Source organism: Chionomys nivalis, chromosome 7 (genome assembly GCF_950005125.1).
Source record: "Chionomys nivalis chromosome 7, mChiNiv1.1, whole genome shotgun sequence".
Classification (NCBI taxonomy): domain Eukaryota; kingdom Metazoa; phylum Chordata; class Mammalia; order Rodentia; family Cricetidae; genus Chionomys; species Chionomys nivalis.
Window position 1 is genome coordinate 20,521,868 of NC_080092.1, and position 23,932 is coordinate 20,545,799.

The 23,932-nt window shown below is 38.2% G+C and overlaps 1 protein-coding gene across 8 annotated transcripts in view; it reads right to left on the bottom strand.

Moving 5' to 3' along the window:
* The window catches only part of Tenm2 (teneurin transmembrane protein 2), a 1,249,953-nt gene that overhangs the window by 1,158,898 nt on the left and 67,123 nt on the right, over positions 1–23,932 (bottom strand). For all 8 annotated transcript variants that reach the window (XM_057774197.1, XM_057774202.1, XM_057774201.1 and 5 more), the window contains exon 2: positions 2,647–2,759. The gene's annotated coding sequence lies outside the window, so the exon portion shown is untranslated. The remainder of the gene's footprint in view (positions 1–2,646; positions 2,760–23,932) is intronic.

The following is a 23,932-nucleotide window of genomic DNA, read 5'->3' on the forward strand; positions in this document are numbered from 1 at the left end:
CCACACTAATTCATCCTGTTAGGGCTGAAAGTGACAGTGTAGACAATCAGTAAAGGGCAGAAGCCTTGCAGGAACCCCTTTCAAAGTAGGTAGGTTCCGTTTCGTTCAAAAACTCATGTTCGATTGCACAGAGAATGATTTCAGTAAGTGGATAGTCATTTCCTGAAAGACGAGACCGGCTAGATAGCCAAAATCTAAAACAGTGTGAGCTTCATTAGTAAAAGATTGAAATACTGCTCTAATTAAATGACAACAAGACATCATAAAAATGCTAAGAAAATTTAAGCAAGCCCGTGTGCTAGGCAGCTCGCTGACAAACATCTATGGACCTCAGCAATGAGTTCTGGACCTTGATATCCTCAGCTAGAAATTCTGAAGTTTGCCTTTCATACCCAGGGAGTGTCTCAAACTTTGTAACCTTTTCTGTTTCTTCCCACCTCTCCCGGCTATTACTCATCGTCTTCACCAGGTGCTGCCTCTCCCCTTAACCTCCATACATCACAGAACCACAATGCACCATTTTCTGGAGAAGCAAACCAAGTGACGTGATGACCTGACTAGATTCAGAGAACAGCAACGAAGAGGTGACTGCCAGCAGGGACAAGGTCAAGAGAAAGGTCTAGACTGAGCAGAAATGCCCCATTCCCCATTCTTTTGGGTCCTGCCCCCCAAAAGCCACTTTCTCTAACTCTGAAGCTCTGTGGTCTGTTACTTGCCGAGGGAGGACAGATGGGCTGGTATATAATATGCCAGAGTCTTAGGTCTGTTTCAGCATACGCACTCCTATTGCTTCCAAAATTGACAACTCAACATGTCTAATGGATTCCCCAGCACTTGATTATAATCCTTAAGAACGAAAGCAAAATAGACACACGATTCTTCCTCAGAGAGACACCCGGAAAGTTGATCAGAGGAAAAGAGGGCACAAGAGCCTTGACAGAAGCCCGGAGAAGTCAGAGAGGCCCTCTGACGAGCTCAGGCTGCAACAGCCAAATTGAATCTCACCTCCGAAATTAGTAAACACTGTACTGCCGAGAAAGTTAATTCAGACGGAGTGTTGTTTGTTCAGCTGCGAATCGTTCTCAGAATTAACACACAGCAAGAGCCAGACAGAGCTGTTAGCTACTTTACTGGAAACTTCTTGCGCAGGTTGGACACCCAGGAAAAGTACAACGAGACAAGGTAACAAGGTAGGTGGCAAAACAGTTAACGAATTGTGTGCGCTTCTGTTTCTTTGCCAACAAGGGAGAGCTGGAATTGCTGGCAACGTTTATTTATCTCTACCTAGGTGTGGAAGGACTAGCTCAAGCTCACATTGCATCAGCTAATTTAACTGCAGCGTCTTTGAGGGTTCCCTTCAGCATCCCATAATCTTTTGTGTTTTCTAAATTGCTCCAATCACAAACAACATTAAGTAGTAGTATTTTAGGAATGCACTCTTGTTGAGCAAGCTCAGGTCACCAGCTTTCTGTCTAAGACCATTCCCAGTCCCGTGGCCACTTAAGACATCCTTTTTCGCTGTCTCATTACCACATAAAAACAAAAAAAGGAAAAAAATATTTTAATTTAGGAAAAAAAGACTTTCTATTCATTTTTCTAAAACTACTTTTAAAAATCATCTCTTATACCTAACTTTAGCTGTAAACATCCATCTGTATTCACATGACTGAAATTAGGTAGGAACCAAAAGTTTAGCTAAGTCAGACTCCCTTTCTCTAAATAAGAATTGCTTAATATGTCAAAACTTCTGCATGGAACCGTGTAAATGTTCTATCCCCAAATCGGTCATTGTGGTAGGCTTGGGCATATGAAAAGATAAAATCAAGATCTAAAATGCAAGGGAGGGAGAGCTCAGTGGAAGAACATTTTCTCTGTGTGTGCCAGATGCAAGAGTTGGCTCCCCCAAAATCATAAATAAAATGAATAAAAATAAATGAATAAATACAAAACACAACACTAACATGGAAGAAAATTATTATAAGAATACATAGAAATAACCTAGAGAACATTTGATATGTGGAGCAAGATGATATAGAGCAACATATTGAGAATGACAGTTCAGGGCAATAAAAGAACAGAGGATTTAATTAGGAACCTAAGGAAACTCAATGAATTCCTTTTGGCTTGCTGTATAAAGCCTGTGTTGATTCACATTAAACCAATCGAGGGAGCCAAGCTTTTTCATCCAAAAGTCATTCTGCTCTACAAAATGAAGTTATGTTGTCCAGCTAGTCACAACCGTTCCCCTGCATTCCCATGTTCACATGTCAAATAAATGAGTACAGGACAAAGTGTACGGTAGAATACGGAGCAGGAGTTGGCCATAGGCAATCCATTCAGGTAGAAATTGGACATTGCAGGTAAGGTAACTATAAAATCTTTTAAATGAGTGGGAAAAAAATAATAGCAGGTTCATGGGAGAGAGAAATATCAGAACAAATAACTTTGTCCACAGGGCAAAGAAGAAAATAAATGTAAAAACCAACAAAACAACAATAATAAAACAAACAAATAAAGAGGAAAACATCTGGTTTCTTCTGCAGCTATGGCTACCCTCTCTCCTGAGCCCGGTATGAAAACATTTTGGCCAACAGAGCAGGTACAGTCCAAAGCAGGAGAAAAAACTGTAGCTGTGATCTCACTCACCAAGTGGGTGGATGTCTGATGTACAATTCAGCTAATTTTCCAGGCGCGCTCACCAGCAAAGCCAAGAAACAGAGCGAGTTCCAGAGGGCTTAGGCAGTAAAGAGCAGATGCAACTGTTAAAATAAAAAGAGAAAGTAGGTAAGATTCAAACTGGTCTACAATTATCAGGAAAGCAAATGGCATAAACCTAAAATGTGAAGAAGTTGAAACTGGACACTCGATGAATGAAGTTAACTCTTGGAATCTTTTTCAGCAGAGAAACTTTTTAAAAATATAGAAAATCTAAAAATCAGCTCAGTTGCTTTGATTAGGGTCACTGTCCTTGTTCGCTTTCTACTGCTATGATAAATGTGATCAAAAGCAATTCATGAGGAAATGGTTCATTTGATTTACATATCCTGTTCACAGTCAATTCTTGAGGGACATCCAGAGAAAAACTCAAGGCAGGAACTTGGGGGCAGGTATTGATGCAGAGGCCAGGAAGGAATGCTGCTTACTGGTTCACTCCCCATGGCTTGCTCAATTTGCTTTTTTATACATCCCAGGAACATCTATCCAGGCTATGGCAGCACCATAGTGGGCTGAGCCCTTTCATATCAATCATTAATAGAGAAAATTCACCATAGATGTGTCTATAAGCCACACAGATGGACATAGATTCTTGTTTGAATTTTTCTCTTTCCACATGACCCTAGCTTGCTTCAACTTTACAAACATTAACCAGCACATTCACTATTTATTGTGTTGTATAAAATGACTACATAACAGTACAACGGTACTTTTCATGATGAGGCTGTTTATGATGCACACTCAAAAACGCTGTCACTGGAGAAGAGCTGAGATGCTTATTTCTAACAAAAGATAGACTTGGATGCGTTCTTCATGTTGACAAGTGATTTATTTCATCTTAGAACTTAACACTTTGTTCATACAATGCATCTTGTGTATTATTTTACTTGCAAATTCACATATTTGCTAGTTAAAACCATTCCCGCTAGCATGCGCATGTGGTGTAGCCTATCACAAGATCACAGGGAACAAATCAAAGTTGTCCTGGGAAGACAACCCAAGCTCTCATCAACGAAAACCAGAGGCATAGAGATGCCTTGCTCATCGTGATTGTCAGGGAGAGTACATTTGAAAACGCCATCATGGCACTTAGTTCTGAGCCTGGCACACATTCGTCCTTCAATGCATGTCAGCTGTCATCGGTTTTGTCATTGCCACCACTGAACTGCGACGTATCTGTAATTTCATCAACAGAGATTTGAGACTCATCTAATGAATGATTTTCTCAGAAAAGGAGTGTAAATATCCCCCTCCTAAAAAGACTGCATGTTGAGCTAGTCCAGTTGGCCCACACTAAGACAGGGATGAATCACTAGGGTCTCTTCCTCCTCCATTAGAGTACTTTCTCAGTAAGGAAGACATAGGTGATTTTCTCTTTTCATATAACTGGATGTTAGTTGTACAAAATAGTGGGTTTCGTTGAGATGTTTTCACTCGTGCATTTAATGTATATAATCATATTTACCACCTCATTACTTCTCTCTCATCCCCTCCCTGCTCCTTCTTCTCCAAGCTCTCTTCTTTAATAGTCTCCATAGTTGATATTTTAAATCCACAAAGGGAGTAGAGGGGGTATTAGACAAAAAGGGGTTAAATTAAAGAAAACAGTGGCAACAATAACGATACTCAATAGCCCTAATTCTCCAGCTCTCATCAATCAGCTCATCTTGCACATGCAATGTATGGATCCACGTTCAGCAGAATATGGTTGTCCTCGTTCAGCATTATGAGGTAGGAGGTAAAGAGATAAACTACTAGAGATCTGGGTTCTGCCCCTTTGGTAGAATCTATCTTAAGTCTATTCACTGTCCACTGGATGTCACCTTCCTAGACACTCCTCACGGGGTCAAACTGCACTTTCAGATTAATGGCTACCTTCTCTCTGACAGCTTTGAAATGTTTTGGCTCCTCCTCAAACAGTTGTAGCAACCTAGAGTAAAATTTGGGGCGCTGGTGCACTGATCTTTCAGAAAGGTCACTCTCTAACTACAGTGGAGAATAGAGAAGGAAAACTTCAGGCCGACTTTCGTCTGTGCCTCTTTTTTTTCTCTATTTTTCTTTTTCTTTCTTTTCTTTCTTTTTTTTTGTTTATTTTTTAAGACTGGAACTTTGGAGTTTTGGAGCCTGTCCTGGCACTCACTCTGTAGACCAGGCTGGCCTCGAACTCACAGAGATCCACCTGCCTCTGCCTCCCGAGTGCAGGAATTAACGGTGTGCACCACCAATGCCCGGCCTCCTCTGTGCCTCTTGTTGAGAATAGCCACTAAGTGTCAAATTCCAGGGATATGCTGAGCCTCAGTTTTCGCCGTTAATACAGAACCAAAACATTCAACACATAAAATTGACTAGTTCTGAAAGAAAAATGTCAGACTTCATGATAAACAGAAAGAAGGATTAACCACCATTCCTGCCTTCCTTACTAACCTACCATTCAAATATCAGTACATTTGGGATGTAAGAATAAGGAATCCATAAAGATAGAAACATCTAATACATGCTATGTGCCTTTAAAAGACAATGTGCAATGGCTAGAGAGAATTAAAGACCTTGTGTGAATTTCCCTTGTTTTAATTTTGTTTGATTTTTTTTCAAAATTCAAGTAGACCATTTATGTCCAGCATAACAATATGGTACTTTGGTTTTTCTCCTTAGACCTTCCGTAGCCTTTACTGTCTTTGTAGCACACAACTTTAGCACTTAATTATGTCCTATCTTGCAATAATTAGGTGTCCTTATAAGCACGCCTGTTTACTCACATGCACCGTTCTGATCCTTTAATCTCTCCTGAATATTAGTTTTTTAATGCTATTAAGAGCCAAAGTTTAACAACTTTATTACAAAATAAAATCGCAAGAATTCTTTCAAGAGGAGTCAATATGGGACAGCCTGAACAATTTGCAGTGAACCAGACCTGGTGGTGCATACCTGTAATTCCAGCATGCTGGAGGCTGAGGCAGGACCATCATGAGTTGAGACCAGCCTTGGCTGCATAGCAAAGAACTATCTCAACCCCTTCTGCTTAGAAGAAAATTCTTCATAGTTAAAAACACTAAAATCATTCACTTCGTAGGTAGAAGCATACGGGGATGTTTCTCTTACTTGCTTAGATTCATGAAATACAATTATGTAAGAATGTACTGGTTTCTGCACTGTCAAAAATTACATTGTATTTTATTGGATGACATAGTAACATATTCCAACTAAAAAATATATATATATTTAAAAAGGTTCTTTGAACATTGTACGGTACTAATCAAATGTTTAGTAACGATAGCACATGCGCTGAGATAGTATGGTCCTTGGATGTTGTTATGCACTAGGTGTCCATCAACACTGAGATATGGCAGATAAAGCCAGGCGGGTCTATCATCCAAGAACTTGGGAGACTAAGGCCGGAGAACCAGAAGCTTAAATGCATCTACTTACTGATCTGTGGTCTAGCCTGGGATAGTATAGGAATGGATTGACATGGAAAGCAATTAAAGGGAGGGAGGAAAAGAGAGAGGGAGGGAAGCCAAAAGGGAGAAAAGGAGGGAGGAAGAGACACAAAGAGAAACCAAAACAAGAAAAAGTATCATCTGAAACCCATATGTGAACTGATACTAAACACACTATAAATTAAGTGATAACAACTTTAAATTTTACTTCTCAGGAACAAATTTGCATTCTATTTCTTCCACGGGAGGTTATGAGACTATAATGTGATCTAAGCTCCGGATTTTCAAAATTACTCTTAAATATTCTTTTCTAGCATCATAGAAAGCATAAGTGGTTCAAAACAGTAAGGAGACAGTAAATCCAGTAAGAAACATTCCAGCCAGTATTGGCCGCTGCTTGAGTTTCCTGAGCACTTTGTTCTACACTTGTCTTCATAAATGCAGCAGCACAAACAAAACAGGGCACACACAGGGCCATGCCATCTGTTAATAACTATTCTGAAGCCTTTTCTCTAAGAGAAATGTATTTTCTGGTTGATCAGTTAATCTAGGGCCATTTCAGAGTCGATCAAATTATTTCAACTTCTTATTTAATATTTGTAGGAAAATTTAAAAACTGAAATATCCCATTTGATATAAAGCAAGCAATTTGAAATAATTAAATATTATTGGCTTTGGGGGAATAATTTGAGCATGTCTTGATTTGCAACACTTTATTGATTTTCCTACCATTAAACATATAAATTAGAGAAACAAATAAATAAAAACTAAGAAAGTACCAGGCTACATATTTTACAAGAATGCCACAAATGGAAGTGATAAAGACAAGCCTATAAAAAAAAGCCAAACAATAGGAATAAAACTTGCAAGATATTGTTATCTTCATTCAAACTACCAGTTCCCTTAATGGAAATTAAGTTTATAGGCTTAAAGGAAGTATTAACAATTTTCCCTTCAGATATAAAGAGAATGGTATTACAATGTGAGGAATGGGAGATTAGTGGATGCAAATTAATTGGCTTCTTTCTAATGAATAAAAATAAAGATTTCACAGACATAAAAATATGAGCACATGACTTTCATTCCACACCGTAGAGTAAAATGAAACACAAAGTACCAATGAACGAATCTTGTAATGTACTCAGATTATTTTGCCCTATATTATCCATGTAACTACTTGGCAGCTGCAACCTTATTCAAAAAGGAGTATCCTAAGTTGAAAAGAAATCAAAAACAAAAACAAACCCATAGTTACATGAGAGTTTCATAGTGAGGTATTTGGACTCAATCTGAAATAATTTTTTTTTAGCACTGAAAATTAGTCTAGATAGGTTGAACCTTGTCAAATGTTGAAATTCACTCATTTATTTGGCAAACACGTGAGTGGTACTTATAGATCTGGCAGCATTCCAGTTCCATACTGTCCAACATACAGCATCGGCATAACCTTTAACAATGTATGGCTATGGAATACTAAACATGTGACCACTCTATCCCTGCATGCATTGCGATGCATACCCAATTTCACACATTTAGAATAAATATGTCAATTACATTTTTGCTTTATTGCACACTGACGAGATACAGTATGGTAATTTTCGATGGGATGAAGCATATTAAGACATAGCTTTAGCAGTTCCCTTCTCACTATTTTTTTTTTTTATTTTTTGGATTTTTCGAGACAGGGTTTCTCCGTAGCTTTTGGTTCCTGTCCTGGAACTAGCTCTTGTAGACCAGGCTGGCCTCAAACTCACAGAGATCCGTCTGTCTCTGCCTTCTGAGGGCTGGGATTAAAGGCGTGTGCCACCACCGCCCAGCCCTTCTCACTATTTGTAATGCACCCTGACAGAAAAATTCCCAACAAAACGTATGATTTGCATTATATTCCTATGAGTCAGTCCTCCCTCGGCCTGGTGATGAATAAAGACCATAGCTGTATATTCATGAAACCTGCATGCTGATAGCCAGGTTCTCACGCTGTTTAAGGACTGTCTCCGATGCTTTAAGCAAACTCTTGAAATGTGACTGGCAAATGACAGCCATCAGAAAGACCCATCAGAAGTCAGTCCCAATAGTGAACCTACTAAACACAAACAGTACAAAAAAAATGATGTTTTTTTCTTTCTTTCTACTAAAAGTCAGTGTTCAGTGAATTTCACTGCCTCAATCATGAGGAAAGTGTGGCCAATATGCAGTGCAAAGCCTGCTATTGCATTTGTCACGGTGTGAAGATCTCACTTGTTATTAGCTCCCGCTGGCCAATTTGGTACAGTAGAACAAGGCAGTGGCATCTCTGCAAATGCTATTTGCAACATATTCATGTCCCCCAAGCTAGCTGAGCTGGATCTTAGGAGAAGGGAACCTGGAGAATGGCTTTCGAATCTTTCAGAAGCCCCACAGTGTCTTCTGTGTCTGTTGGAACACTGAGTTTGTGACAAAGGCATTAGAGAACTCCTGTGCACATGCGCGGGGTTAATGAACATAGTCTCATTTTGATGGCTCTGATCAACATTGCAAAGAAGTTCTGGGCGAGTGGCAAGGTATCCTTGAAGATAACGGTAACTAGATTCTCAGAATGACAAGGTTTACTCCTTGCAAACCCACTTCTGGCTGAAGAAGATGCATCCCTGCTTTATGAAATACTGGAACTGTTTTTGTTCCATAAGATAGCATTTCAATTAATTTAACTCACTCTCTCACATAGAGGCATCCGCAATAATCTGTCAAGTGCTGGCATACTTTTTCTTAGAATGCATGGCTTCTATCATAAACAGGCACCAAAAGCAATCAAAACACAATCGTATTTTCAACATTTAAATGCAGGGTCTGTGATCCAAAGCTTATGTTCAAAGGCTTCAGGGAAAAGGGAAAAAAATTCTACAGAAGTTTAAAAAGATATTCTGTGTAATACCAATTCATTAAGCAATTTTGAAAGGGTCAAATCTTATTTTGCTTAAGGGTTATCTGATACTGAAATTACTGGAGTTGTATAAAATATGCACTCTCTCCCTGCTCATTTTCTGAATGAATAAATATGAGGCCAATTTTATACAGAATCGCTTCAACTTGAACTAATAATTGTGTACTGCATGCCTAGAATAATGTTTGTTTCACGGGGATACATAGAAAAAAGAATGCAAAAGAAAACATTAAATCAGTTGCTAATTATAATTAATTTATAGAGAGTGGAGATTCATTTGTTTTTGCTAAAGTATATAAAATAGTATGCACATGGAGGCCTAAAGTGCAATTAGATGACTACTTGATCATATAAGGTTTGTTTTTATTCGCTGAATAAGTTAAGGATACAAACCACATTTTTAAAGTATAAGTTGATATACTCAGAAACATGTAGGCCTCACCAGAAACTCTGAATCTTTTGTTATTATTTCTTTGACTTTGAAAGATGCACGTGGACTATTTTCAGCAAATTCGAAATCATTAACAGAAAAAAAAAAAAAACAGAAACTAATTTGCCAAAAGATAATTTATATCAGAACATTCTGGAACATCTCACTTGTTCTTGAGAGACTAGTAAAAATGAGGTTTAAATTTCATAATTCAGAGATGTATTAATTAACTATTTTGATTAATTTTTTTAACGAGGACAGATGGGCGACTAGACAATGCACAACGTTTAATCACATGAAGAAGTTGGCCCTTGTGTATGGCGTCTTCTGCCTATACCTGTGTTCTTTAAGATAATACTAATCATATTTAAACTATGTTCACGGATAGACAATGCAGTGAAATATCACTCCCTTTATCCTGAAAGGAGTTTCTAGCTGTTCCTCATAATGACTCACTGTTATGGGGATAAAATTTCTCCGTGCACCCCTGCAGAGTATATATTCCTACCACTTATAAAGGGTAATGCGAGCGGGTCAGGAAAGGGACAAAGTTAGTAGGCTGCCTGAAATGCTGTGCTCACAAGCTACTGTCCTGGCTGAAAGCATGGCAGCAAGAGCAGGACCCTAAAATATAGACTCACTTCAACACACAATAGAATTCTAGGAGAATTACAAACCAAAGAAAGAAGTATACCAAATAAGTGTGATGGCTTCAGTTTCCAAATAATTCATTTTTTTAAGCAGACAGCGATAAGGGCTATTGTATAATAATTGTCACAAGAAGATTTATAGAACTTTCCACATTAAAAAAAACTAATAGGATCAATGGCACTGTCTACTTCTTGCACACAGACTTCTGCAGCATGTATATTGGTTTTAGCAGCACTCACTTTGCAATGAACAATTTATTAATAACCATAAGTGATTCCCATCTGCACACGAACAGAGACTCCCAGGAGATTTAACTTATCAACACGTCTTTAGCCAGTCCTGTATTTTGCAGCCAGCAGGAGTGAAAATGAAATGGTGTCTCTTTAAAATAACTAATTTCTCCCTACTCACTCCCCATAAACCCATGTGTTTGCATAGATACATGCATACTCCACATCTCTTTCTCCATCATGCACACCGACTCAAAACAGACTATTAGAATTGGAAGGCATTTATGTGAAATATTTCAGGAAAAGAGGGTGGAGGAGGGGATTGAGAAATGTGGAAAAAATACCCATGTGCTTGCAGTATTTTGAAAACTAAAAAGCCCATATACCAAATGCCATATAGATATAATTATGCTCTCATACTTTCTAAAGCTGTAAGCATTAAGCTGATCAAGCTGTTAGAATATTAAAATAAAAGGTTATGTTTTAAGTTTTTAAATACAAACAAGTGCATATTTTAATCTCATTGCTGTCAGAATTAATGGCATCAATAAAAATTAGGAGGCGCTATTCAAAATTAATTTCAGAGTTAAAATTCTCTTAATATAAGGGTCTGGAAGAAGCCATGTGAATTTTGTTCAAAGGAAGAAACAAAAAAATCGACCTGACTATTTACTGTGTTCATCTCACCAATGTGAACTGTACCCTTCAAAATATAAATTCTCCATTCAGAGTAAATATAACCACACTTGAAACAAAAACCCAGCATGCTTACATTAAAAAAAATATTTCCAGAAAAATCATTATATTAAGCAGCAAACAAATGCCTTCATCCCTTTTGCTACCCTTCCTCTAATTAATTAACAGATTGGCACAGTCTAAGAACTAAATTTATTTTCAATTAAAATAAGAAGCCCATATGTCACGATAATTTTTTGTTACTATTTCTAATGTGCAAAACAAAGGTTTGCTTTTAGCATTGAACATAGTAATCACAGCAAATCCCCTAATTTTCAATCACGGCAAGGATACTCGAGAGCTTTTCTCCAGCAAGGTGCTACCTCAATGGCTAATCCTATTAGGAATGAGCCGTGCACTGAGACTAAATCCGCTGGGGAATTCAAGGAATCAAAGGCTTACTTGCACACTCAGAAGGCAACGACTTTTGTAAAGGGCTCTATTATATGAGGAACAAAAGAATACCACTTGTGTACTTAAATATCATCTGCTTTTCCTTCCAAAATACTCCATTTTTAAGTAAAGATATGTGATTTAAATGTATTTAGAGTTCAGCTTTTGGCACGACTCTCAGTTTTGAGTAGAAGAGCCATCTGTGGGCCCCACGGCTCGTGCATAATGATATGCTTACAAGCTGCTTCTCTTTTCTGCACAATGTACCCTTTTCACTTTAACATACATTTTCCATAAATTTTTGAATAACAAATCGGGCTGTGGAAGTTTGTTGAAATGGGACAAGGAAAATGTCTGTAGGCTAGAAAACGGAGATTTTTTTTTTCTCTCCGCAAAAGGACAGGTGCCTTTGGGAAGTATTCACTCCACCTGCCCTGCCCTCTCTTGCCCCACCTCCCCTGTATCCTGAACTGTGATCCTTCAAAGCTGAGGAGGAAACTTCTCCCCTCCATAGGTTAGGTCCGTACATTAACTTGGGCAGAGAGCCCACATGCCCGCCATCTATTACACCTGCTGGGTGACAAACAGATGAGAGTCATCACGCAGACTCCCAACGTTTGATCTCCTGATTTCGCCAGATGTCCCCATTTACATTCAAACATAACCACGGTCATTAATGCAACTTGCCCGGCTGGCATTTAATAGGGAGAAAAAGTTGAATTCTAATCTACAATTCTAAGTATGCAAAGCTTTCAGTGTATGAACATATAAGCTATTAAATATGTTTCAATGTGTATAACTCGATGGCTATTATCAGAGTTGATTCATTTTCAGAGAGGAGACTAGCCCAGACAAAGCAGTCATTAGCATATCTCAAAAAAAAAAAAAAAAAACAAGGCACTTTCATGGCACAACCGGCTTCTGAATTTTGAGATTGAGGAACAAAATATACCTTAATTTTGATCTCTTACATGCTAAAACACAGTAAGAATAATTGTAGTTGGTGGGCCTAAGTCTAATAAATCAATATAATAATTAGTAAACAACTAAACAAAGTCAAGGAGATCATGAGCAAAAAGAAGAAGGAGGAGGAGAAAGAGAAGGAAGGAGGAGGAGGGGAAAGGGAATGGGAAGAAGAAGAAGAAGAAGAAGAAGAAGAAGAAGAAGAAGAAGAAGAAGAAGAAGAAGAAGAAGAAGAAGAAGAAGAAGAAGAAGAAGAAGAAGAAGCAGCAGCAGCAGAAGCAGCAGCAGAAGGAGCAGCAGAAGCAGAATCTATGCCCCTTCCTGACCAATCTTGCTGCAAGACCAAGAGTATTGATAATATTCAAGAAGGGAATTCAACAATTTCAGGCTTGGGTCAAGAGTGAGGTCTATGTATTTTAATGCTGAGACCAAATTTAAAATTTCAATTTGACAACTCTGGGCACTGCTCATAAAACCACAACTTAGCAGCATGGTTTGGGGAGTTAGCCTTCCTTATTATTCTTTTTTAATTGCCTGAAATGCTTGTACAACATACTTACTGCCTGACATTAGATATGTGGTTTACAGGAAATAAGCAAGACCTGGTTTGTATTCAGAGAGTTGGCGTGTAACTCTAAGAGAACACGTGAGATGCCCAGTGTTGTTACATTCAAAGACCTAAAGAGAGTGAACTGGACTTGAAAAATACTTTCTAGGAATTTTGGCTATTTCTGCCAGCTGGCATTCCTAGCTTTGGGAAGTGAGAAAGCTGTAGGTCAACCATAAACCTTCCCAACTTCTATGCCTAAAAATGGCTGTCAGAGACCTTCAGAAAAGAAGGTTGAATTTTAGCATTAAGGAAGCCATAATGGCTGTCCTGTTAACACTCATTTCCATTCAGATCTTTTTCCTTTGTCTTCATCTTCCATGACTGGAAGCATTTTCTTTATAGAGAGACCACCAATGAACAGAGTTCTGAAGCCACCATTCTATCATGATGATTCTGTTTTTATTCCACATCTGATTTGTGAAACTACCCTATTCATTGAAAAAGAGCAACCACAATAAAACCTTAATCTCTTACCTTTCTACCCACCTGACCTGAGCTCTTGCCTCTCATATTCCTTTGCTTTGAGGATCAAGAAGAAATAACTGACATATTGAAAATAAATTAATGAATCAAAAATCATTCATACTGGACATACATCTATCCGTATTCTGAAATGCAAAATGTTCCCAAGTCAGAATGTTTCTCAGCAACCTGACACCAAAAATGGGGAATTTTACAACTTTGTAACTTCCCAATATGCAGTTAGCAAAATGGTTCAAAAATAACATTTAGGCTTCTGTACTAGGTATATATGGAGAGTGAATAAATAAACCTCGTGTTTAGACTTGTTCATTCTCAAATTATCTCCTGTGTAAGTAAACATTTCAAAAATGGGAGGAAGAAAAAGACCAACAACAATAATACTTGTGACCCCGAGCTTTTGAGATGAAGGACATTTGGTCTGTCTTACAGCAAGTTTCTCATTTCAAAACCACGCTATTTGTTTTCTGTTTCCTTTTGACCACACTGCTGTCCAGGTTTTATCTACTGGGGACCTTGCAGCTCAGCTTAGTCCAAGAGCAATTCATTTTATCTAAACCCAATCTACTGTTAACACTCCTGGAATTTATAAAAAAAAGTCTTCATTATCTCTTAAAAAGGACAGAAATCCAAATCTTCCTCAAGTCTTACATTCTATATCAAAGAATAATGGTGATAATAATAATGACAACAAAATATCACCAAAGTAGGTAGGCAAATGCTAGAAGAATTTGTTTCAATGTCAAGGTAACAGTAGAGAAACCCAGCAAACCCATTCAACAGAATTAGAATTAAACCGCGAAATCCCTGCTTTAAGGCTTGGGTAACAGTGGCAAATATTAAATCAGGCTTAAAAATATAGAGTGCCGTGAAGCCACTTTTATTTCAATCTTTTCTCTGGTTGTTCTGCACAGCCCTGCAATTTGGTAGCATCTACTAATGGGAAGTGAGCTGGGATTCTATTGACACTCTCATGACAAGTCCTACTTCACCTTCCATTGTCCAGTCTTCTTAACTGTTCATTATCTCCACTGCTGTGCCTATGAGATAATGACACACTGCTTCTACCCCTGACTGGAACACAGTTTTGCTCCAGGGTTCTTTTTAATTGAAACACACCGGCCGTGTTACTGGTTTTTTTGGTGCAAAAGTAAACACATTTAACACAGAAATTCGGTTTGCATTAGCTTCCCCAGTAGGAAGTGTGCAAAGTCACCTGCTGCCAGAAAGACGGCGAATCCTTTTGAAACAAGAGTTTATTCTTTCCTCTCACTTTTATTACTGTTTGTCGTTTCTGGGGATGTGATAATCAATCGCTTCAATGAGATAACACTGCCGTGGGTATTCCCACTGCTTCTCTGTGTGTCCCACACCCACTTAAAACTATTTCACCAGTGCTCAGACATTACCCACTGAATGCTTCTACTGAAAAGAGGAGGTCAAATAAATTATGTCTGTTAAACCATTTCAGTTGTAAGTATTCACCAACTGGTCAAAGGCCTGACTTCAGATTGTTGGTAGTTGAGCATGAACCAGGATGCTACACTGGCACGGAAGCTGTTCTCAGTTTGAATGCAACCAAGCCAGTCATTTCTATGAACACTTGGTAACACACACACACACACACACACACACACACACACACACACACACACACACTACCGTACATTAGGGGGTATTGAAGAAGTGGAAACAAGATAACCTACTCTCCCAGAAAAACAGGATTTAGCTAAGGCATCTCTTACTAATCATTTCCCTATTGGCATGTTGAGATTAAGCATATTCATTTTTTCATTTCAATAAAATGTATTTTTCATAAATTTCATGTTTCTTTTAATGTTGATTATAACTAACAGAAGTTTTAAATATATACTATGACTCCTATTTTTTTCTAGAAATTCGATGCTTACATGGATTTTTTTTTCTATTGGACGGCATGGATGAGGACTAATTCTACAGTCAAGGTAGTAAGAGAATTTTAACCCTAAAAACATGATCAAAATACTTAAAATAAAAAATTTAGTATGTGCTTTTAGATATTTCCACAACACCTTGACAAGATGAATTCCTTGACAAAATCATCAAGTAAATACATTTCTATGCATAAATATTCTGTTAGTTTATGAAAAAATGAGAAAAATTACTTCAACACTTCAATTATACACAACCTTTTTTGAATACTTGCATAAAAGACATCTTATCAAATCTCACATGTGACTGTTAATTCCAACTCTGAAGTCCTCCAAGGCATGATCTACATATGTATTCATGTTCATATATGTGCACAATGTTCATACTATTTACTATGAAGCATGCTTTTTATTACCTCCCTGAAGTGTAGCAAAAACAGTCAACATGGGAATTGTTAAGCGCAGTCCAGTATAGCACTAAGTGCCATGATCTCATGATGATATAAATAGGTGCAAGGGGACATTATTATGCTTGTCAATCTTACACCCTTATTGTTCGCTATTATTTTGTTTAAATGAGGTACACTAGGTTTTGTAGTATTTGCGTTTTACTAACAATGACAGATTCTAACCTTGATAGACTTGACTGCCGTATTTGGATGCTTGCAAATTTCTTAGCTCATAATACATACCCTTCGTGTGCTAGTGAAATTCTCATAATGCCCTTAGGGCATGAGAATTACCTAACAATTCTATGTAGTCTGTGGCTGGGCTCAAATAACATAGTAGAGTTTAGGCAGAAGTTCTCCTCTATCTTTTGAGCAGATAAAACATCTTCCTCATTTCCTCAACCCAAGTTGTGGTCTGTAAAATTACATGGTTTTAAGTGTTAGTGCCAATAGCTCTTTAAATATTTGTTTGTGTTAATGAATTTTAATTACTATAGCTTTAAAAGGTCATAATTTGTGCTTCTGGTCAACTCTTCTGCATTTTGACTTTCAGAATGAACAGGTTAAACAACTGGCCATTTGTAAGATTCATGGATTATTTGTAAGATTTCTTTTATATACACTATTATTATGTTTTCAGGTCCTCAAACAGATTACATCTTTAGATGCAAACCGCAGAAGTATCTTGGCTCCATATCTCGCCACATTTTCTGTGTCAAGCCATCCACATACCTCTCCGAAAAAGACCAAAGTATAGCATAATCTTTATTTATTCTCATTCTCTTAAGAATTTTCAGATAAATCTTGTGAAACTGAAGAAACAGAATAAAAACAATGATGCTGCTGTTTTAAGGATCTGTTTGGAGAAAGACAAACAAACAACCACAGACTTCACGAACTGCTCAGATGGTGGCTTCTTTTCTGGTCTTCCTTAGACAGAATCCAGAAGCCACTTCTCTTTCAGAACAAGAAATAAAGGTGTAGTCAGCTGAAAAAATCACCAACTTTTTATAGATGAGAGGTGTGAGACCAGGAGGCAAAACACTCTCCCTAAACAATTTAAAGATGGGTAAATACAGAATATTCCGACTTAGTGGAGCAGAAAGCTCTGAGGCAGGGGTACTGAGGTTAGAATCCTTGAGGGGTAGAAGATGAACCACTGGCCCAGCGTGAACGCTCTGAGCCTTCACAACTTCAGGAGGACCCAAGTGGGATCATCCACATGTTTGTGAGTTTCATTTCAGAAATTCTGCCAATTCTTAACAAAGCAAACATCCCTATCCTTCTGCCAGGGGACTGGAAGAGAGAAACAATTCAAAACATACCACACCAGTCTGTTGTTGGCAAGATCTGCCCTCAGGAGAAACCATTCATCCAATGTCTCACCTGCAGAGAGTTTATCAGAAGTGGGTCCCCCTGTGGGTAGAGAATCAGACACTCCAGGTCCCTCTAGCCGTTCTCAAGGGGGAAGAAGGAGGAGCCCCAAGGTCAGTCCCCTCCAGCCTGGCAGGAAAACATCCCCAAGAAGCAAGGTCAAGTTTGAGTCCAAGCATACAAGACTAACTTTCCTCCACTCCGCACTAAAATCCTAAAAGGACAGTTACATCAGTTTTGTTTAGCCAGAATGTCATACTGGCCTTTTAACCACAAAAATACAAAGTACAATAATATTTGGAACATGTTAGAATGGTCAGGCTAGGATTTTTTAACACCGTGACCAAAAGTTTAAGGAACCGATAGGAAAAGTAGATGCTTGAAAATTAGTTGGATAATATAAGCAGAACTATTAAAAGCTAAAGAAGAATGTAAATGTAAATTGTAAGAGAGATCTAATATAATGTATCGGAAATGAAGAATGACACTGAGAAGAAAAGCACATGTCCCTTCACTGGAATAGAAATGAAGACCTGGGCAGTTAATAGTAAACATTTAACATGTGTGGTGTGTCTGCAAGAAGGACCTGAGATTATTTGAAGACATTGTGATTAAGAATTGTCCTGAATCAATCCTAAGTGCCAAACCACTGGGAAGCTTAGGAACAACAATTAAAATGAATGGAAACAAATAAAATGATTAAAGCTTAGATATGGGCATACCACCCTCAAATATCAGGACAAAATGTGATTATTTTAAAAACTCAGGAGTTGTGGTGTAGTTCAGTAAAGCATGACCTTGCATGTGAATGTCCTAGGATCATTCCTCAGTATCAAAAACTTTTTAAATGAATAAATAATCTGAACAAAAGCCAGAGATTTTTTAGTTATATACATAGGGACCAAGGTAAGAGTTACAGTCGACTTGTTTTTGAGACTTCATGTGTCCTACCTTGCTTTCTATTGTTGAGATAAAACTGCAGGACCAAATAGCAAATTGGGGGAGGAAAGGAATAACTTAAGTAAGTTTAAAGCTTACATCTGGGCTGAAGGAAAATAAAGCAGGGACTCAGGCAGAAATCTGGAGGCAGGAACTGAACCAGGCACCATGAAGTGATGCAGCTTACTGACTTGCTTTCCCATGGATGCTCAACCTGCTTTCTTATATTGCCCAGATCACCTGCCCAGGACTTGACACTGCTGACGGAGAATTGGGCCTTCCTCCATCAATCATCAATCAAGAAAATGCCCTACAAACTCACCTACAGACCAATCTAATGGAAGCATTTCATATATCGAAGCTCCTTCTTTCCAAATGACCTTACATTTTGTCAAATTGGCAACTAACTAACCAGCTTGCCCTCTAAGCAAGATTGCAGGAGATTAAAATATAAGGCTTTGTGAAAGATAAATCCACAAACCTAGAATTCTGTGCCCTGTGAAATTATCCATCAAAGTCAAAGAGAAATGAAGAGTTCATCAGATGAGCAAAATTTATGGTCCTCCCTTTCCAGGAACTGACTAGTAAGAAAGTCTACCATAAATTCAGCAGAGAGAAGTAAGCTGACATAGATCAACAGCCAAGTTATATAAGGAGAGGATGCATCAGAATAGGAATAGAAAAGGCTAAAATACAATATTGTACCTTTTATTCTTAATTGGTCTAACACAGAGCAATTATGCAGAGTAAAGCATCCACTCAGTTATACGAGATGTATATGTTGGTATGCGCAAGCATATTTACATTTAAATACTGGGGTATTTTTTGTTTGCATTTTTTCATAAAATGTATACAGAACAATGTTATTTGAACGTGAACTTGGGTTAATTGTAAATGTATGCTTTATGTTCAGGACAGCAACTAGAAAAGAAAGTAGAATTGTCATATAACAAAGGAGATCAAAGAAATACAAAATGTTCCGGTAAAATTTCAAAAGGTAGAGAGAGTGATTACAAATATGTAAAACAGCATTGGGGATGGTCCCTCAACTCATCAGCAGTTATTTTAAGTCAAAGGTCTAAATACACCAGTTAAAAGATGGATATTATTAGCTTGCACCAGAAGTGGAGAGGCAGTTGGGGGAAGTTAGTGAAAGCAGGGGTGAGTTCAACAGCACACCCATCAACTGATTTGAATGGTGTTAACAAACTGCTTCGTCCAATGAGAGTGGATTTTACATTTTTTTTTCAAGTCCTGGTGCAATGTTCTCTATGACAGGCTACATTCTGGACCTTGAAGTATACCTGAACAAATTTAAAACAAAAGAAATCACATAATCAATTTACATTGGATAGAAAAATTAAACTGAAAATCAATAATAGAAAGTTGACAGAAAATTCTAAAATATTAAAGTTTATGGGATTTATCATAATATGTTCATAGAGGGACATTTATAGCACTGACTCTATATGTTAGAAAAGATGAGAGTTACACACCCAATCTATTGCCGGAGGAAAACCGAAAGAAGGATTAACAAATTAAAAATTAGCAGGAAAAAAGGAAAGATGGGACGTTGCAAATGAAATGGTTATCAATAGAGAAACTCAGCGAAATAAAATCGTTTCCTTGAAAAAAAGTCACTAAAATCAATTAGCCTGTGGCCTTAATAATGAAGGAAAAGAAAGATTGCATGCAAATTGCTAATATGAGAAAGGAAAAAAGGGACATCACTATAGATCAAGTAGATCATGATGCAAAGTTAAAAAGACAAAAACTACAGACACACAAAAGCTGGAAAGTCTGATTACCTAGATGAAATGTACCATTTCTACTAAAGACAATTTATCAAAACTCACAAGGAAAGGAAGAAACAATTTGAACTGGCCTGCATCCATTTAAGAGATTAAATGACTAACTGTGGACCGGTTCACTGGTGAATTCTACCAATCATTTAGGGGAAAAATTATGCATTCACTTCACAACCTCTTTAGGAAAATAAATGCAGATGGCATGCTTCTTGGCTTGCTTAAGAGGTCAGCATTATCCTGATAACATAAACTAGAGGGATCACAAGAAAAGGATCTGTGTTGGGCACAGTTCAGCAACAGAACCCCTGTCTCACATGCTTGAGGTGTTGTGTAAAAGGAAGCAACCCACACAAACAGGTGCACTCCCCCCATGAAGTATTTACAGATCAGTTCAAGGATCAAGTGAGATTTTTCCAGATTTAAAGACTAGCATAATATCTGTAAATCCATGAACGAGTAGGAACCATCACAGTCTAACGAGTGCTCAAACCACTCTAAGTGATTACTTTTATTAAAGAAAAATATAACTGACTTAAAATGAAGGCCTGAGAATATCAATGATTGGTTACACAAGCATTTAAAGCAATGAGGCTTTAGCATGCAAGATAAGCAAAGAGCATGCTGTGTTCAATGGTTGGAAAAATTGGTAATTCTAACCCAACAGGAATGACTTGTGGAGGAAGTGTTCGTGAATAGGTACTGCCCGGTTCTTTACACATAATGGATGAGGGATTAAACCAGATTAAATGGAAGCACCAAATTAAATGGATTCAGGAGCCAACGGGTGGCCCACGCAATCAGCACGCCGAAACACCTGCTCTAAAATGTCAACCTATTTATTCATGCTGCAAACACCCAAACACACGCGAGGCTCTGACTCTGCAGTGGATGCCACGACAACACTGCCACAGGTGGCCTGTGAACTCCTTAGCACGAAGCTATTAGAAAATCAATAGTTAATTTATCATCAGGCCATACATCTGTGTCATAAAACCAAATGAAGACCATCACAGAAGCTGCGAACACTGGTGAACCCGTTTCCATCTTGGTCAAAGGTAACATGATGTCAATCCTGAACCCTGACAAACTCACTGGAGAGAAACAGGAGAAAATGGAGAATCACGTGGAAAGTAACAGTCTGAGACAGGGTTAATGAATTGAGGGGCTTGGTGAGATGTTTGGAACTGGGCTGAGATTTCAAGTGTGCAAAATAACATGTGCAGAACACAACCTGAAAAATTGCAGTGGGCTGATTAGTTTTTCAAAGGTGTGTGTATGTGTTGTATGCATGTACGTGTGTGTGTATGCTTGCGGAGTCTGGCTCTACCGCTCTCCTTACTTCTTTGAGACGGTATTATTCATTGGGCCTGAAGTTTGGTGTTTTGGTAGGCTGGCCTGCCAAGAAGTTTCCACTACCTGTCTCTCTCTGCCATACAATGCCGAGGTTGCAGGCACATGTGCCCATGCCTCATTTCTTAAATGGGTGCTGGGGATCTGAACTCAGGTCCTTATGTTTGTATAGCAAGTGCTCTTGCTGGCCTTGAACTCACAGAGCTCCACCAGCCCCTGCCTCTCGAGTGCTAGGATTAAAGGGGTGCACCCCCACTGCCCAGTCTTGCAAGCGCTCGCACTTACACTGAACTCGTTCCATTGTCCTTCAGTGGGCATTTTAGATGGAGGAGGCATTGAGGAATTCTGATGAAAGATAATAAACTGAGCTTTGAGATTATCAATAAATAAGACTTTGACTGAATATAAGAAGTTATAAAAATGATTATAAACTTCATTTCCATGAGTTCCATAAGAAGGAAATATTTACTCCAGAATAAAATGTCAGAAAACTCATGTGTTGGCTTACAATATAAGCTTTATGTTCTCAGTTTATATTATAACAACATTAACATAGCTGGGTAGTGAGGAAGAAATATTTTTGATGCTGGTGGTGATCTAGAAACCTAGGAATTAAGTCAACTTTAATTAAACTTCATTCTCTCTATGAGGAGTACAATATAATGAAAGCAATTCATTGTTTACCTTGGAATATTTTAGTTACTGCACACTTGGAATATTGTAGGAGATAGTGCTCTTTCAAAGGACCAAGGATCCCTTTAAGAGTCACTCCTCCAGGTGGAACAATGTTTAACTCCACCTGTGCTTCAAGCATAATTAAGTACCCGTAACACCATGAAAGTTTTATTAAATTACAGTGTTGGGAATGAAATGTAAATTTGTCTTCCAATATGGCATTAGCATTGCAACCGCTTTTAAAATACTGAATGTCATTAATAGTAAAAGTTCAGAGGAGAAGGGAAGTTGCAGGATTGAGAGAATCCAAGGTGCCAATAAACCTCAGCTCCGTGCTACTTCCAGGCATTCTCGACCTCTCTTGTTCTCTGTTTGCTCAGCACCCATGAATGACAAATTTTATAAGTGTGAAAGAAGAGGCAGAGTTGGGCAAAAAAGCAAAATATCATTTTTAGGCAAGCTTGATATTATATGACCAATGAGAGAAGCAAATGGGTTTACCTGTCAGTTGGTTATGCTACAAACAATAATAGCATAAGCACAGAAAGCACTGGCTAGCCACTCAAATTCAAAAGCCCAAAGAGAAGGCAGCAAAGAGTTATACACGTCTCCTAATATGAGGTAAGTAAAGGAATTTATTCAGGTCTTAGTGGATTCAGGAAATGAAATGAATATGATTATACTTGGTCTGCCACATGCAAAGAACATGGACTAAAATTAGAGAATTCAGTTACTTGGTGGGTATAGCTGACTGTGGTGAATAACAAGAACAAAAACAACAAACCCACTAATTTTGAGAGGCAGTACCCTAATGCAGAAGACCTTTCTTCATAGGAGAGGAGAAAGCTACCTCACAACGTCATAATTCCCCGTGTGCACCAATCTAAGAAAGTATCATGTCCATGCAAATATTTTCATGGAAATCTAAGTTTGATGACCTTCTCTAAATGACTGAATATCAGCCCCATGGATGATGTAAATAGAGTTTCCATTATGGATAACACAGGGGAAAAGGGTCAGGTGCACACCAGCCCCATGGTTTACTCTGTGATTCAGGTTGAAGTCTTAGTAAAGAACTATACACTCCCAGGCAGATGGGAATTTTTTGAAATTATTTTTCCTCAACACACCATTTATTTCAAATGATAAGATTACAGCCTCAAGGAACATCACACCTTTAAAATAAATCATTTGTCTTGGCTCTTCCCTGAGAGAAGTTGGGTTTTCCTGGAAAGTTAACACTCCTTCTCAGAGAAGAAATCAAAATAAACGTGGCACAGGCAAAGATGACATTTGAATCCAAACAAAAGTTTGCCTTTTGCAATTTCTTTCCTTTTCTCCCTGATCATACAACCGGATGTGTTAAGAAAGAGTCTCAAGTTAGCTTTCCAATAGCTCTATAAATAGGTCATATATATAGTCCCTAGTAGGAAGATTCGCTCGCAAACTTGTCAATAGGACAAACAAACCCTTTGAAAACTTCATTAGCTGGGAGTGGAGGATGGGGAATTTATCAACAGAAAAGCTACAGGGGACAGGGCAGAGTCTTCTTAACTGAACAATTCAGTGCTTTACACGAGAGACATTGCTGTATGTCTCATGAGCCGAAACCACCTTTAGGCTAACAAACTTCGTCCCACAAGACTTCCAATCTTTTGTCTATGATGCATAAGTGCTGGTCCAATTAGAAGTTGCATTGCTAATCCTTGACCAATTAACCTCTCCAGACTGTTTCATTCAGTGCAACTGCTCTGTCTAACCTTGTGTTTATACTAGAGTTTGTCACATAGTAAATAAGTAGAGACATTGAACAATCTAGAATGTTCCATGAAGATACAATATGGGAATTGCCTCGGATGTCTG